The sequence below is a fragment of the Triticum aestivum genome, chromosome 6B (genome assembly GCF_018294505.1).
Source record: "Triticum aestivum cultivar Chinese Spring chromosome 6B, IWGSC CS RefSeq v2.1, whole genome shotgun sequence".
In the NCBI taxonomy this organism is placed as follows: domain Eukaryota; kingdom Viridiplantae; phylum Streptophyta; class Magnoliopsida; order Poales; family Poaceae; genus Triticum; species Triticum aestivum.
In genome coordinates this window covers 80632186-80644667 of record NC_057810.1, presented here as the reverse complement: position 1 = coordinate 80644667, position 12482 = coordinate 80632186, and positions in this window count along the sequence as shown.

The following is a 12482-nucleotide window of genomic DNA, read 5'->3' as shown; positions in this document are numbered from 1 at the left end:
CCTCGTTACATTGGACCTTTTCGCATTCTCGCTAAACGAGGAGAAGTTGCCTACCAGTTGGAACTACCTCCGCACCTCTCCAGAGTCCACGATGTCTTCCACGTTTCTCAACTCAGGCGTTGCTTCTCGGATCCTATCCGTGGAGTGGACTACGAAACGCTTGATCTCCAAGATAATCTTACATATCGAGAGTACCCCATTCGTATCCTCGATCAGGCCGAGCGTACCACTCGACGTCATAATATCAAGTTTCTCAAAGTTTAATGGTCGCACCATTCTGAGGATGAAGCAACTTGGGGAAGGGAGGATCGTCTTCGACTCGAGTATCCCGCCTTCTTCCCGGAGGAACCCAAATCTCGGGACGAGATTCTTTTGAGTGGGGGTGAGTTGTCACACCCTAGCTAGTCATGCATTAGAGTGTTGCATCATGTTTATTCTTTCACCAGAAACCTGAAATGGGGATGACAGAACCCCCAGTCCCCTCTGAAACCAACTAGGGTTTACTAAAAACTTTTTCAATGAACCTGAAATGCCCTTCTAAAATGCCCATCATTTTTGTCTTGGTTCAGAACCTCTGCCAAAAGTGGTGCACATTTTCCTAGGCCATCTTAGGGTTTTTGAATTAAATCATAAATATTTGAATTTGGGCATTTAAAATTATATAAAATATTTAAATGCTCAAATATCTCCAAACTAAAATGTTTCATGTTGGAAATAATCCAACTATGGACCAGGAGTAGTTTGGTGATTTTAGGAGTAGCCTAAGTATTTTATTTAATTCAACAAAGTTGCAGAAGTATTAAAAAAACAGAAAACAGAAAGAAATGGAAAAAACTTACCTGGCGCCCAGCACCTGGCCCACCTGCCGGCCCAGCCCAGCGCCGCTCCAGCGAGCTGCTTGCCGGCCAGGCAGGCAGGCAGGTGCCCGACAGCGACCGCAGCGCGCGCCACGCACCTGCTCGCCGCCTCGCCGCTCCCCTCGCCCGGTGACGTCGTGGACCGGCCTCCCTCGCTCCCTCGAACCCCCCAGACACCCCCTCTCCTCTCCAGCTCCTCCCCCTCGCACTCCCCGCCATGGCCGACGCCACCATCGCCGTGCCTTCGTCGTAGCCGTGCTCCCCGCCACCCGTGCGTCCTCTCATCGTGTCCAGGAGCTTCGCCGCTGTCCACTCCATCGAGCAAGCCGAGCCCCGAGCGCTCGCAACGCCCGAGTCCACCGCAACGACCTCGCCCGAACCGCCGTCGCCGGAGATCCCCTTCAACGCCGTCGTCGCTCCGGTCCATCTCCGGCCACACCAAGGGCTTCGTCGCACTCACTGTGAGCTTAGCCATCTTCCCACCTCCTTTTCTTGCTCCCGAGCTGTGTAGCGACCTCCCGGAGCTCAACCGCACCCACCGCCGTGGAGCTCGTCGCCGACGTGCTCCCGGTCACCCTCCGACCACTCCACGGTGTCCATCATGCTCCACCGTGTCACTTAGCACCTAGCTAGCCACTCCCCGAGCCTCACCGACCCCTCTAGCGTCAAGTTCGTCTTCGGCCGAACCCCGGTGGCCGCCAAAGTCGTCGCCGGCGCCAACTCCGGCCACCCCGACCCCAACGGACTCCACCAAGAGCTGCGGCTCGTCCTCAGCTCCACTCCGGTGGTCTCCACGACCCATTTGGTGGCCGAAACGGCCAAAACCACTTCCGCCGCCGCGTCGGGCTCGCCGGCGGCTAAACGCCGGTGCAGCCGACCCGGGTTTGACCACGGGTGGGCCCTGGTTGACTCCCCTGAGTCAATGACAGGTGGGGCCCAGCCCTGTTAATTAAACAGGTTTAGTTTTAATTAAACTTTAATTAATCTAATCACACTGACACGCGAGACCCACTGTCAGGTTTGACCCGGACGTGTTCCGTTGACCTGCTGACGTCACACTGACGTCAGGCTGACGCAATAATTGATTTTCTGGAATTAATCTAATATAGGAAATTCCAGAATATAGTTTAAACTTCAAAAATTCATAACTTTTATTCTGTAACTCCAAATCAGACAAATTATATATGAAAAATGATCAGAAAAATCCAATCTATCCATCTGTACTATTTTCATGCATGATTAAACAAGTTAACCTGATGTTTAATGCAGAACAAGGAAAAACACTTTAAAGGACCATATTTGAGTTTGAAATTTGAATCTTTGATTCAAATTGGTACAAACCCTTCTGGTCTTTGTTGCATTAGCCCAACACACTCATATTGCTATGTTTCATGCATGCATCATATTGTTGCACGTTGTTTGGTGATGGGTGTGTATCGGTGTTCTTTGCGGCAGGTTCTGCCCCCGAGGAGTACCGTGATTACCCTAACGAAGAACCGTATCAGTGCATCGAACCATCAGGCAAGCAACCAACCATTTGATCATATCGATACAATCCCATGTTCTCGCTCCTGCTCTCTGTTACTGCATTAAGACAACGCGTTTCAAAACTGCTGTGTGCTACGGTAGTTGAACCCATTTCCTCTGCATGACCTGTCATTGCCACAGTAACTAGATGAAACCCACTAGCATGTGTAGGAGTTGATTGAGCCATATGTATGTGTTGTTCCTACCTTGCTATGCCTGCTATGCTTAGAGTCGTGTCAGGTCTGGTTCATCTGGGTGATGGCTAGAGTGAAATGATTATGTCGGTAATGAGAGTGGTGTGGTGAACACGATTTGGTAAAGGTATCGATGAGAGGCCATGTAGGAGTACATGGTGGGTTGTTTCATTGAAGCCGACCTTAAGCACTGAGATCTGTATGTGTGATTTAAGATACAGCTACTACCATGCATTGGGCCCTGAAATATGACCCCGCTCGACTTCTTATTCACCCTAGCTCTCTGTCCAGGAGTTGCAAGTAGTTTCTGGTGTTTGTAGCCTACTGGAGGCCGTGGACAGCGCTGACCGTAGGGGTGGGCTGTGATGCGGTAGGTACGTGGCCGGGTGTACCGAATACCCGTTAGGTATCTCGGGAACCCTGTTCACATCGTTCGGGGCCGTATGGGAAACCTCGGCCGGACTCCCTGCGGATGGAACCTGGATAGGCGATAAACCTGGACTAGAGGCTTAAGTGTTTAGGTAGGTCGTGGTCTACACCCACGTCGGCTTTCGCTTGAAGTCTGCCGAGCACATGTCGTGTGCAGACGCTAAGTGGTGGAAACATGTATGAAGAAGTACACCCCTGCAGGGTTATCATGATCTATTCGAATAGCCGCGTCCGCGGTAAAGGACTACTTGGTTGCCTATACAGTTCATAGACAAGTAAATGGAAACTACTAAAAGCCTCAAGATAAGTGTGAGTGCCGAGGATGGCTCTTCCGTAGGAAGACGGAGGTGGATCCTCGGTAGTGTATTGAAGTGGAGAGTAGTGGACTCGTGTGCGCAAAACCATTTCAAGTTGAGTCTCGTAGGTTAGCCTAGCCAAGAGTCAAAGCTGGCTTGCTGCAATAACTCCACCAACCCTTCTTGATAATATGCATGTATGTAGGATCTGATGTAAGTCTTGCTGAGTACCTTTGTACTCATGTTGCTATAATTTACATTTTTACAGAAGACGCTGCAACCCCTTCTGATGGGTTCTACGTAGACGTTGACATCAATGAGTAGGCTAAGGCCCAGGTGGTGATCCTGAGCTTGTGAAGGACCACGTAGTATAGCTAGGCTTTCCAAGCCTCTTTTATTTTACTAGTTGTCTGTACTCAGACAAGTTACTTCCGCTGCTGGTTTGTATGACTGTATGACTTGAATGCTGGGTCGTGTGACCCGTACCTTTGTGTATGTTATGTATGGCTCTCTGAGCCTTAAATAAAGTACTTGTGTCATAGAGTCATGTTGTGATGCCTTGTTGTGTTTGCACATATCGAGCATATTGTGTGTATGATTGAAATGCTTGGTATGTGTGGGATCTGACTACCTAGTTGTTTATCCTTAGTAGCCTCTCTTACCGGGAAATGTCTCCTAGTGTTACACTGAGCCATGGTAGCTTGCTACTGCTCTGGAACACTTAGGCTGGCCGGCATGTGTCCTTCTTCGTTCCTGTGTCTGTCCCTTCGGGGAAATGTCACGCATTGAGTACCGGAGTCCTGTTAGCCCGCTACAGCCCGGTTTACCGGAGTCCTGCTAGCCCAGTGCTACAGCCCGGACCCACTTGCTGATGACCGACACGTTCGTTGCTGGGTCATGGATGCCTGTCCCTGTAAGCACTGTACCACTTTGGGTTTACGACTAGTCATGTCAGCCCGGGCTCTTTATCATATGGATGCTAGCGACACTATCATATACGTGAGCCAAAAGGCGCAAACGGCCCCGGGCAAAGGTAAGGCGACACCCGTGGGGATGCCGTGCGTGAGGCCGCAAAGTGATATGGGGTGTTACAAGCTAGATCGATGTGACATCGAGTCGGGGTCCTGACAGCGGGGGCTACTATGTGCGCTGTAGTACTGTAGGAGGTGCAGGGAAGGAGAGGGTCGTGGATTTGGTGCAGTCGGGTGATGGATGTTCATGTGGTGCAGAGGGAGGAAGGCACGTTGGAGACGAAGAGCTGAGAGGAGGAAATGTGTCAAACAGAGACTTGGAGGATGCCCTGCTCGCCGCCATCAAGGTTTAAGTTGTGTTGCGTGCACATTTGGCCTCCACCGAAGCGTCCTTGTATGCAGCGAGGGCAAGGGGTGGCTCGCATGATGTACATGACAGCGGCCATCGAGGAGGAGAGGACAAGTTCGACCCTCTTTATCTATATCAATGGAGATGACACTGAAAAGCCCACAATTGCTGCTCATAGGACTGATCCGGAGTGGGTTCTAGACTCTGGTGCTTCTAAACATGTTGCAGGCGACTTTAGGGAATGAGTCATATGATTAGCTCACTCCCTCTCAAAGTAACACGACATGTACTGCTGACGGGACATCGTAGCCTATTAAGGGCATTTGGATAGTTCAATGTACACGTGATATTAAGCTATCTTCAGTCCTACATGTGCCATCTTTCTCGGTCAATCTGTTGTCTTTTAGTGCTCTAATTGACAGGTGGATTGTAGGATGACAGTTGATAGAGAAATAGAAATGTTCTTGATTGTGGACAGGCCGACTGGAAGGAGGATTGGGAGTGGAATAAGGCGTAGGGGGCTATGGTACATGGACCGTGAGGGGATTCGTCAGATGGGTAGCCTAGTGTTTGCGGCAATTGTGGAAGGAGTGTCTGTGGCGTTGAAACATTACTACAGAATGGGGCATGTATCCTTTGATAAATTGTTCAAGTTGTTTCCTGATGTAATGCATGGAGGCGATAAGAAAAAGCTGAAATGTGATGCGTGTGAGTTTGCAAAACACACGAGGACGTCTTATGTGAGTAAGGGACTTAGAAGTATATCCCCATTCATGCTTGTTCACTTGGATCTGTGAACAAGTCTGGTGGTGTCGCTTAGTGGTGCAAAATATTTTGTGACCTATATTGGCTGCCACTCACGGATGACATGGATCTATTTGATGCGTCACAAGGATGAAACTTTTCAATGCTTCAAGACTTTCTATGCCTATGTGAAAATTCACTTCAATGTTTGGGTACAAGTGATAAAAAGTGATAATGGCACCAAGTATATGAATAAAGTGTTTGGGACTTTCTTATCAGAGCACGACATTTTGCATCAAACCTCATGCCTGGACACTCCTCAGAATAGGGTGGCAGAAAGGAAGAATCACCATATTCTGGAGATTGCTCGATCACTGATGTTTACTATGAATGTACTGATATTCTTGTGGAGTGAAGCTGTGATGGCTGCGACACACCTGATCAATCGCACATCATCTAGAGTACTGGGTATGAAGTCACCTTCTGTGTTACTTCTGGGAAAGAATGATTTTGTGGTTCCTCCCAAGCTGTTCGGTTGTGTCTGCTTTGTCAAGGATCACATGCCATCTGTGGGCAAATTGGATCCATGGGCCGTCAAGTGTATCTTCACTGGGCACTCTTCTGGGCAGCGCGGCTACAAGTGTTGGAGTCCTTCTGAACGGAGGACCTTTGTGAGCATGGATGTCACCTTCAGGGAATCTGAACCATTTTTGTGGTGAAAAATCCGATCCTAGTGGATTATTTGAAAGTCTTATCCAGTCTATTGTGATAGGTTAAGAGGGGGAGAGTGGTGGTGGTGCCGATTAAGTGCTGCAACAACCAATTGATGGTGATATTCTGGTACAGCGAAGAGAGCAACAATCCCAGAAAATGATAACACCACAGAGTGAAGGACCGATTGTAACTGACGGAGTGCCGAGTCAGGCTGGCGGTGCTCCCACCCAGATCGGTTATGTACCGAGGTGGACAACAGAGCAAGAGGAGCAGCTAAAGGTGTATTCATGGAAGCAAGGTGATGCTTCTCATAGGTGGCAGAAGGTGAATGAGGAGCGTAATCCTCAAGTATATTCAAGACGACAACATCAAGTTCAGGGGGAGCAACCTACAAATGTGCAGGGGGAGCAGCAAAGAAGCAATGCAAGCTCATCTGACACAGAGGACTTGCCAATTGCTTTGAGAAAAGGTACTCGAGCAAAAGCAGGGATACCAGAGCCAAAGTATGGGTTCGATGCCAATGATATTGGAAATTATGTTTTGTATGAAGCATTATCTTTAGCCCACAAAGCATTTGTTGCTTCTCTTCAGCTGGTGTCTCTTCCAATTGATTGGAAGGCAGCAAACGTGGATCCAAAGTGGCGATCAACTATGATAGAGGAGCTCGAGGCATTAAGTAAGAACAAGACATGGGTACTAACACCTCTTCCAAGAGGAAAGAAGGCAGTTAGCTGCAAGTGGGTATACACTGTGAAGCAGAATGCAGAAGGGAAGATTGAAAGGTACAAAGCAAGGCTTGTGGCAAGGGGGTACAGCCAGACCTATGGCATTGACTATGATGAGACCTTTGCTGCAGTAGCAAATATGGAACACTGTGAGGATCCCGATCTCATGTGCGGCGAATTTGGGTGGTCCTTACATCAACTTGATGTGAAGAATGCTTTCTTGCATGGGGACCTGAAGGAGGAGGTCTACATGGACATCCCACCGGGGTTCTCTGCGTCCGAGACTATTGGCAAGGTATGCAAGTTAAAGAAATCTCTTTATGGTCTGAAACAGTCTTCAAGAGCATGTTTCGACAAGTTCATATGTGTTGTATGTAGTATGGGGGTATGGGCAATGTAATGGTGATCATACACTGTTCTACAGACATAAAGAAGGGAAAATCACTATGCTTGCCGTATATATGGATGATATTATTATCAAGGGGATGACAATGACGAAATAGCAAGATTGAAAGAGTGTTTGTGTAAGGCCTTTGAAGTCAAAGATCTAGGCCGACTCAAATACTTCCTGGGCATAGAAGGGGCTAGGTCTGCCAAGGGGATTGCGCTATCTCAGAGGAAGTATACTTAAGATCTCCTAAGCGATGTAGGGATGCTAGGATGTCGGGCAACATCAACTCCAGTTGATCAAAACCACAAAGTGACAGCTCAGTCAGGAGAGCCAGTGAATAAGGAGAGATATCAAAGATTAGTTGGGAGGTTATACTGTTGTAGTACTTGTGTCATACACGACCAAACATTGCATTTGCAGTAAGTGTTGTGAGCAGATACATGCATGAGCCTAGAAGTGGACATCTTGAGGCGGCACATAGAATCTTGATTCTTGAGATACTTGAAAGGTACTCCTGGGAAAGGACTGTTGTTCAAGAGTTATGGACACCTTGTTGTAGATGGTTATTGTGATGCTGATCGGGCAGGAGTTATGGACACCTTGTTGTAGATGGTTATTGTGATGCTAATTGGGCTAGCCTCCTGGATTACAGGAGATCAACGTCAAGCTATTGTGTCTTTGTAGGAGGAAATCTAGTATCTTGGAGAAGCAAGAAACAACCTGTTGTTTCCAAATCAACTGTAGAGGCTGAATACAGAGCCATGTCCAAGGGATTGGGTGAGATGTTGTGGACTAGAAATTATTAGAATAATTGAAGATATTGAAGACTAGTTGTATGAGTGTGTGGTGTGATAACAAATCAACAATCAACATAGCACATAATCTAGTACAACATGATAGAACCAAGCATGTGAAATAGATAAATTCGTCATCAAAGAAAAGCTCGACGCTGGGATCATCAAGATTGAGCATGTGAGTTCTGGGCAACAAATTGCAGACTGTTTGACTAAAGAATTGGGAACTAAAGACTGCAATCTAAATGTGACAAGATGGGAATGATAGATATCTATCATCCCTCTTGAGGGGGAGTGTTGGATGAGGGGCTCATGGCTGACCCAAATGGCCCAGGCCCATAGTGGCTATGTAACCTAAGGGAGAGGAGCTCGTCCATGTCTCGAGTCCGAGAGCCGCCACACACGAGAGAGAAACTCACGTGAGCAATGTGACACGAGCAGGACGTTGTCTGTAGGTACTCCTCTCCCAGGTCCAACAATTTCCCCGATAAGTTATTTCGGACGGTGGGAGTAATAAATAAAGAAATAGAAATAGCATGGTATATTGGAATCGAAGCATGACCACCACAATAGCTAATAAAAATACAATAATGTTCTCAAGGAAATAGACAATAGTAATCTTGTTTGATATATCTAATCGACTAATAAGTTTCAACATGTCTATAATTTATATTCGGAAGTTGCCACTAAATATTTTTTTTCGAAAAGGATGATAACTCCCGGCTCTGCATCGAGCGATGCGCACAACCATATATTACTTATTCAAAATCCAACAATCGAACAACATCGATCCAGTAAAGAAGACAGAAAGAAAACTTGAGGCCGTGTGCGTCGTGACAGTAACTCCACCAGACAACCACTAACCCTATGATAAAAGACAAACTCAAATCGCTGCATGTGCGCCTATGATGACGAGTCCAACCCAAAGTTGATCTCGAGATTCTCATCTACTAAATATTTGAGATTGAAAATATGCAAACATTAAATCTTACTGTTAGAGTACTATATCTATAGCCATATTGTCTTTTGTATTTACCCAATTTTATAAGGGGTTTCCTGCATATTTTGGCCTATGGCCTCATGGGAATACAAGTTGCATATTCCTAATATGGTATTAGAGCTTTGGGTTTTTTTGTTTTGCACACCGCAACCTGCGCTTGATCCTTTCTTCGTCGCCGTTGTCTCTTTGTCGACTGCCCTCTCTACCTGCCACATCTCACCGCTGCTCCGGCTGCCGGTGTCCACGCGACGTCTCATCACCGCGGTCTAGCCTGACGTGCTCCAATCCCGCACGCCGCGCGATTCCCGCCCCGCCCCAGTCCTTCGTGGCTCCTGGACATGGTTCGCGTGTTGCTCCGTCCGTTGGTCATCCTTTGTTCGCTGATTTGCTTGTGAATTCTGCACGCTACACGCGCCAGTCCAGCAGGTGTACTGGTTGGCACGCCGCGCTGCAGGTTCAGCCCCGTGGGCTCTTGAATGCAAGTCAAGCCACGTGCTCACTTGATCCTGCGGGTCTCCTGAAAACTGCTGCTAGTGCTCATGTCGCCGCTGTAGGTCTTTGCCGCATCTCTCTTGATCTCGCCACAAAAAAAGGAGAGATGTTTTCATCGGGTCCGCATGTCCATCGCTGCTCGCTGACTCCTGACGGTGTTTTCTTGGCTACTCCCGTCTCGCACATGCGCCGTTTCTCAGTGCTTGATGCTTGTTCGCCTGTGATGTCGCCCCCTTCGGCGTCTTCTGCAGGCTGGGTTGGTCGCTCTCCTACGGGTCCAACTATGACCTCCGCACATGATGATTCTCGCTCTACACCGACACCTCTCGCCACTTTCACCGGCTATGGTGAGTGCATATAACTCCATCGACTGCGCTTCGCACACGCGTCTTCTCTTGGTGCTTGTCTGCATACGGCCTCGCCTCATCCACTGGCCTTTGCGGATGCTACTGGTCATGCTACACCGCCACATCTAGCAGCTTCCAATGGTGGTGTTTGCCGCTCCTCTCTCGGTTCTACTCCGTCGACCACTTCGGCTATATACTTCACCGAGCATGAGATTGTCCAACTTAGTGGTTTGCTGACGGCCTCCGGCTCTTCATTGTCGGGTGCAACTACGTCGACCTCTTCAGTTGAGCCCCTAAATGGGTAGGAGATTATGCGTCTTCGTTGCCTACTAGCCGTGTCCTCTGGTTCTTCACCGATGGGTTTTGATGATTCTGCTACTAACTTTTGGCATTGTGAGACCACCTTCTACAGGTACATCTCCATGGATTCTTATACTGGAGCATCTTTTCATATGACTCATGATTCATCTACCTTGTGTTCTATTCATGCACTCGATTCTCCTTTTCATGTTCTTACTGTTGATGGTACCTCCCTCCCGGTTAATGGTTGAGGCATTCTTAGCACCTCATCTTTTCATGTTCTTGATGTTGCTCATGTTCCTCGACTTACGATGCAACTCCTTTCTGGTGGTTAGATTGTTGACTCTGTTGTCGGGTCATTCTAGACTTTGACTCATGTTCTGTTTTGGATCGTAACACTGGTGCTCTTCTTGGTGCTGGCCGCCGGCGCCATGACTCCCAGGGTCTCTGGGAGCTTGACTGGCTTCACCTTCCCTCCGCTGCTACCACCGCTAGTCTCTCCGCCTTTGTTGCCTTTTCTACCAGCTCTTTTCAGCAGTGGCATCATCGCCTTGGTCATTTGTGTGGCTCTCGTCTCTCCTCTTTAGTTCGACGTGGCCTTCAAGGATCCGACTTCGGTGGTGTATCTTTAGATTGTCAGGGTTACCGGCTTGGTAAACAGATCCAGTTACCTTATCCTCATAGCAACACTGTGTCCAGCGTCCTTTCGACCCTGCTCACTCCGATGTTTGGGGTCCAGCTCCCTTTGCCTCGAAGAGAGGTCATCGCTACCATATTATCTTCATAGATGATTTCTCTCGACACACATGGATATATTTTGTCTTCTCGTAGTGAGGTCTTATCTATATACACCTTCATCCCCGGTGACTTCTTCGTCTCCATCCCCTGAGTCTACATCAGCGATTCCTCCTCGTATTCTTCCATCCTTTCCTCAGTATTATACGCATCATCCGCGTGATGTGGATGCGTCTACTGATGTGCTGTCCTCCTCGTCTCAACCTACTTATGGCTTGCGTCCTTGTCCGCTTCTGCCTGTTGATCGCCTTGGTTTTCCAACCGCTGGCGTTGCTGTTCTTGAGCCGACTTCTTATCGTGAAGCTGTTGTTCATCCCAAATGGCAGTTTGCGATGGCTGAGGAGCTTGCTGCTCTTGAGCGCACTGGTACGTGGCATCTTGTTTCTCTTCCTTCCCATGTTTGTCCCATCACTTGTAAGTGGGTCTACAAGGTTAAGAATCACTTCGATGGTTCTCTTGAGCGTTACAAAGCTCATCTTGTGGCTCGTGGCTTTCAATAGGAGCATGGTTGTGATTACGATGAGACTTTTGCTCTCGTTGCCCATATGACCACTATTCGTACACTTCTTGTTGTGGCCTCTATTCGCCACTGGTCTATATCTCAACTTGATGTTAATAATGCCTTTCTTAATGGCGAGCTGCATGAGGAGGTGTACATGCAGCCCCCACCTGGGTGTTCTGTTCCTGATGGCATGGTATGCTGTCTTTGTCGCTCCCTCTATGGCCTTAAGCAAGCCCCTCGCGCTTGGTTTGAGCATTTTGCCTCGGTGGTGACTATTGCTGGTTTTTCAGCGAGTGCTCGTGATCTAGTGTTGTTTTTCCACCTTCCAGCTCGTGGTCGGGCTCTTCTTCTTCTCTATGTCGATGACATGATCATCACTGGCGATGACCCTGAGTATATTGCCTTTGTGAAGGCCCGTCTTAGTGAGCAGTTTCTTATGTCGGATTTTGGACCTCTTTGCTACTTTCTTGGGATCGAAGTCTCTTCTACCTCTGATGCCTTTTTTATTTCCCAGGAAAAGTATATCCAGGATCTTCTTGGTCGTGCTGCTCTTATTGATGAGTGCATTGTTGAGACTCCCATGGAGCTCAATGCTCCACCTTCGTGATACTGATGGTGACCCCTTCTTTGATCCGTCGCATTATCATCATCTTGTTGGGAGTCTTGTCTATCTAGCTTTCGCTCGTCGATGTCTCTTATCTGGTCCATATTCTAAGTCAGTTTTTTTCTGCTCCCACTTCGGTTCACTATAGTCATCTCCTTCGTGTTCTTTGATATCTTCGGAGCACGATCTCTCACCGTCTGTTTTTCCTTGCTCCAGTTCCTTACAACTTCAGGCCTATTCAGATGCTACATGGGCTAGTGATCCCTTAGATCGTTATTCACTTTCTGCTTGCTGTGTTTTTCTTGGTGGTTCTCTCATTGCCTGGAACATGAAGAAGCAGACTGTAGTTTCTCGTTCGAGTGCAGAGGCTAAGTTGCGAGCTATGGCTCTTTTGACGACAGAGGTGACTTGGTTACAGTGATTACTTCAGGACTTGGTGAAGCATGAGCTC